We start from the raw sequence: 6,020 nt of genomic DNA, 5'->3' as shown, positions 1-6,020 counted from the left end.
AAGTGGTGGCCTCTCAATTCTGACGGTCCTTGGATGAAACCGATTATCTGGATCCCTTTCAGTCCGGTTTCAGGCCTGGTTACAGCATGGAAACTGCTTTCGTCGCGCTGATCAATAATCTCTGGCGAGCAAGGGATAGGGTTCAGTCCTCTATCCTGGTGCTCCTTGACCTCTCAGCGGCCTTCAATACCATCGACCATGGTATCCTTCTGTGACGGTTGTGGGAGGTGGGAGTGGGAGGCACCATTCTTCGATGGTTCTCCTCCTACTTCTCGGACAGGTCGCAGTCGGTGTTGGTTGGGGGGCAGAGGTCGACCCCAAGGCCCCTAAATTATGGGGTGCCACAGGGCTCGGTCCTGTCCCCCCTCCTATTTAACATCTACATGAAGCCGCTGGGTGAGATCATACGGCAGCACGGGATTAACTACCATCAATACGCGGACGATACACAATTGTATCTGTCCGCCCCATGCCAACTCAGTGAAGCGGTAGAAGTGATGTGCTAGTGCCTGGAGGCTGTTAGGGTCTGGATGGGAATGAACAAGCTTGCGCTCAATCCCAACAAGACTGAATTGCTATTGATGTTCCCTCCCAAAGATTGGCAAACTATTCCATCTCTCAGGCTGGGGGGTGAAATTATACGCCCCTCAGAGGGGGTTCACAATTTGGGAGTCCTCCTGGACCCACAGCTGACTTTAGATCACCATTTGTCGGCTGTGACCAGGTGGGTCTTTGCCCAGGTTCGCCTGTGCACCAATTGCAACCCTACCTGGACCGGGAGGCACTTCAGATAGTCACTCATGCCCTCGTCACCTCAAGACTGGATTACTGTAACACCCTCTACAAGGGGCTGCCCTTGAAAAGTGTTCGAAGACTTCAGCTAGTCCAGAACGCAGCCGCGCGAGCGATTGTGGGTGCACCCAGGTACACCCACGTTACACCTATCCTCCATGAGCTGCACTGGCTGCCCATTGGTCTCCAGACATGCTTCAAGGTACTAGTTGTTACTTATAAAGCCCTGCATGGCATCGGACCTGGGTACCTGAAAGACCGCCTCCTGCCAATTACCTCCCAAAGTCCGATTCAATCTCACAGGCTTGGCCTTCTCCGGGTTCCATCGGCCAGCCAATGTCCCCCGGGGGAGAGCCTTCTCTGTTGCTGCGCCAGCCCTCTGGAATGAGCTCCCCGTGGAGATCCGGACCCTTACTACCCTCCCGGCCTTCCGTAAAGCTACCAAGTCCTGGCTGTTCCGACAGGCAGGCCTCAATTGTGAATGTTGTGCATTTTTAAATTCTTTGTATTGTTTTATTTATTTCCCTTTCCCTGTTTATTGTGAGCCGCCCGGAGTCCTTCGGGAGTGGGCGACATACAAAACTAATAAACAACAACAACAAACAAGACAAAGACACTGATTATTGATAAAAACTGAAAGGCCCAGAGCATCCAAATGAGGCAAGAAATCCTCTTACCTTTGCTACTGGTTCAGAACCAGGAGTACATGCATACGCAGAGTGACTGTGATGACATCTGGGTGGGCGGAGCTTCCCACTGTCACCACTACCAGTTCACCTGAACTGGTGTAAACAAGCAGAATACCACTTCTGATCCAAACATCAAAGGGATGTTGCAAGGTTAACCAGGTATAGCTCCAGTTTTAATGTCAATATTTGCTGATCGGAGGAGGGAAGAAGGAGAGAAAAACTCACCAATCAATTTCCCAATAATGTGGTTATTGCCACATATGGAATTCAATTTTGAGAACTACCAGTTCCATAATCTCTTATCATTGCCATACTATTAAAATCTGGATAAGCCAATGCTTCCCGTGCATTCGTCTATGAAGATTTTCAGTCATACATGTGATGGTTTTCTCAAAAGTACTTTTTCAAAAGGCAACTGAACTTTCAGTGGGTTTTCTCTTGAAGAAATTTTGCTTCTCATCCAAGAAGCATCTTCAAAACAAGAAGATCTTTTAACTTCTTCAAAATATATATATAGGAAGAAGCATCTTTGGGATTCCCATCTGTTTGTTAAGCCTAGAATACCCCATTCATGGTTTGGATCTAATGTCACACAGGCAAAGAAATGTGGGTAGCCTGACAAGAAACTTTTTTCTGGTAAGAAACTTTTTCTTGCTTCAGTGCATTCACATTAGACCTTTGTGCCAACATTTATTAACCTCCTGTATCTTGCACAATATCTTAAGCTGAGTGCATTAATGAATGAGAATGCTTGTCATCAAGTTGTAAAATGTCAAATAAAAAAAAATCAGCTGCAAAATCCAATCTACCAAGCCTTCCTATCCATCCTTTTGCCTCTTTAAAGCTCTACCCTTCCTATTTCTTTGTGTATCGGAGGAGGGGAACAATATCTTTTCACCTCGGTCTCCACTCAGAAGAGCAATTCTTTCTCCTGGTTCAATAGAAAATGGAGAATGTCTGTTTCTAGCTTTTGTTTGCATGAGATAATGAAAGCTGAACAATTGTGCTTTAAGACAGGGGAGGACTTCTCACAAGTCTAACTCTTGGTGTAGATCACGTTTTGATTTTGTGGAAGTAGAAGGTATAGCTCAGAAAACTTATACATTGCATTAAAAGCCAGTTACAGTTTAATTCTGTTTAATTCTTGAATTACTTTTGGATTTATTTTGAAATGATCAAGAAAATTCAACAGACTACTTGAAAGATACATCAAAAGAAAATAATGGTAAATATATAAAAAAGTTATTAAAAGGGCTTCAGGAAAAAGGCCTTTTTAATAGGAAAGGGTTTCGCTATGGGGTTCATTGCTTGGGAGAAGGTCTGTTATCTTTATAAGCTATTTTTTCACAGCTCCTCATCTATAACTATATTAAATATTGAACTTGAGTCAAATCTTAAAATGAGAAAGAAGGGAAAGAGGATTTCTTTTTTCATTATTTCCCTATCAAAGCATTATTGGAAATGCCAACATATGTAGATAAGTTACGTTCGGGAACAAAAATCTTATTTTGTTTCCTCATTTGAACATCAAACAGTAGCTCCTTCATCAATGTTTTCTTGCTCTCCCTCACCTACCACACACAAATATCAATGCAAAATCTACTAGCATAGTTTTAATTAGAATTAGGAAACTGCTGAACAGAACAGTTTGTTCTTAGTCTAGGACAATGATGGCTAACCTTTTTGTCCTCATGTGCCGAAAGCATGTGTGTGTGCCTACACCCCAGTGGTGGGTTGCAGGCGATACGCCCCGGTACGGGCGTACCAGAGCCTGCCTGGAGCACCGGGTACTATTCCGGTATGGTGCTCCGGAGAGTCCACCTGCCCGCCCAAGCTCCTTACCATGTTTTAAAGCTTTTGGCGCTTTATAGCCCCTGTGCAAACAGCTGGAGCATCACGGAGGCTTGCATAAGTGTTGATTGTAGCTACAACGCATGCGCGCACCCATGTGAGTGACACCAGGGCCGTTCCAACTATACAGATTGGAACAGAATCCGGAACCCACCACTGATACACCCATAATGTAATGCATGTGCAACACTCCCTTGTGTGCCCCGCCCTCCCCTGCACATGTGTGTTTGACACCCCCCTGTTCCCCCTACTCCCTGTGTATGCGCACATGACCCCCCACATTCCCCCTGTGCATTTGCTTGCAACCCCAGCACCTCCATGTTTTGGGCCAAACAGGCCTCCCTGATGCCTCCTGAAACCAAAAGCAGGGCATGGGGAGCCGCACCATACCACCTGTGCTTCCCCTGCCCTATGCACATGTGCATGCAACCCACCCACTCATGCGCATGTATCTCCTGTATGCGCATCAGAGACCTGAAAATCAGCTGGCTGGTGGAAGGTACAAGCGCAGGTGCAGTGGACCTTAGCTTGGCGATGGCTCACATGCCCGCAGAGAGGGCTCCGCATGCCACGCCATCACACGTGCATTGGTTCACCATCACAGGTCTAGGAAAAGACTACTTATTTATTTAAAGATGATACATAACTTCATAGGCAACCATTCCTAATAACGCTGATGTTAAAATTGCAAACTATGCTTCAGGATATTATAACACAAGGTCTTTCCTTTTGTAGATGTGCCACCACATTCCAAACAGGATGCATAATGTCTGAAATGTCAGTTACCAGCATTATTTGTTTATTTTCTTATATCAAACAGCATCTTTCTCTGTGACTTCCTGAAATGCACTTTTTGATTCAAAGTCCAGTCCAATTAATTATCTTTAATCAAAGACAGAATGCCAGAACAGAACATGTTCACAGATAAAATAACAATTGTGCTATCACTCTTTTCAGAAATAATATGATCAATAGGCCAATCACCTCTGGTGATTGGACTGTAGTTTTCTGATGAGACAATCCTATGCCAACCTATCTGACATAAGTGAAATAAGATCTCTTGAACATAATAATATAATTATTATGTTTTATTATACAGTATACAATTGTATACAACTGTATAGAATTATTATACAGTAAACCTTAATCACTTGATAATATCTGAAGAACTTTGTGAAATTAGCTTTCCTAGAAATAATCCATATAGACATTTTTGACATTTTAGGCAATCACTGTAACTATATGTTCTTGCAATTATCTGACTTTTTTCAAAGTAAAAATGGAAAGCACAAACATATTCTTGCTATCATATATATTGTATTAATTGTGTATTTATTTGGATTCTGCATAAACTGTCCATTCTACTTTGAGATATTATCTGCATTTTTCTGTAAACAGCTCATCTTGCTCCAACAGGTATAATTCCCACCTTGACATTCCCACTCTTTAGAAACCCACTATTGTAGGTTATGCACTTCTTCCAGCCTGGGCTTACAATGTGGCAAAATTCCTTTTTTCTTTTCATCCCTGGTCATCTGGAATAATTCAATGGAAACTCAACAGTAGATCGCTAAATTAGGACTATAGTTTGATGAGGATTGTATTGGGTGTATTGCCGGCATACCTAGATAAATGGGGAGAGCTTTGAAACAGTCCTCACAGCAGCCTTCCAAAGAGCAGCTATGATAATGTCTCAAGGCAAGCATGAAAGCATATCTTTCAAATGCTTTGCATAATCCTACTGTATGCATGTGCTGTATATTCTGCTAGTATCTTACTGCATGACTGTGTGGGACCTATTTAAAGTCAGTAGGGAGACTGATGAACAGGTGTCCATGGATATTTTCAGTCATCCAGGTCAGGGCTATCCCAGAGGTGCTTTTTCAAGAGGCAACTGGACTTTCTTGTTTTTATTTGAAAACATTTTGCTTCTCATCCAAGCAACACCTTCAAAGAAAAATCAGAAAGTCCAGTTGCCTCTTGAAAAAGCACCTTTGGGACACTGATGAGCAGGGTACCATTTGTGCAGAGCCAGGAACAGGTTGATGTTTAAATGTTTAAAATCTATTAAATGTAAACCTTGGTAATATGCTAAGATTATTGAGATGAAAATGACTCCTGTTTCTCAGCAACCAGAACCCTATCCTTAAGTCTGGCATAGTTCAGTGTTGTGACTCAGCAGACGTCTTCTGTGAGTATTTTCAGGATGTAAGATTACCAATGCAGCTGGGGCTTGTTAGTGGCGTATTCTGGTGATAAAAGGATGGATGGTGCCACGCCCTGGTTGCAGGGGTCAACATTCATTCGTTCGTTCACCATTCATTGATCATCAGTCGTGGTTTATTTGAGAGCACTTGGAGAAGTGATTTGCTTTCTGTAACCCTGATTCAAGGAGACACTTGGAGAAGTGCATTGCTTTGTAAGAGTTTTTGTTTGGTATTCTGTTATCTAATCAGAGACTTTATTTATGTTTATTTTTGGGCTCACAGCCAGTCTGAGCCGAGAACTGATAAAGTGAGTTCCTTTTAAGTTTGTCTGCCTGTCGTCTGTTAACGAGCAGAGAAGGGGGGACAGAACAGTTTGACTCCTGCCTGACAAGCCTCCATTTCATTAATTATGGAACAATTAATGGCTGAAAATAGGCAAATGGCACAACAAATCGCGATGTTGTCGGACCAAATTACGCAG

Source organism: Thamnophis elegans, chromosome 8, assembly GCF_009769535.1.
Source record: "Thamnophis elegans isolate rThaEle1 chromosome 8, rThaEle1.pri, whole genome shotgun sequence".
NCBI classification, from domain to species: domain Eukaryota; kingdom Metazoa; phylum Chordata; class Lepidosauria; order Squamata; family Colubridae; genus Thamnophis; species Thamnophis elegans.
The sequence above is the reverse complement of the archived record's forward strand: the minus strand, read 5'-3'. Positions refer to the sequence as shown.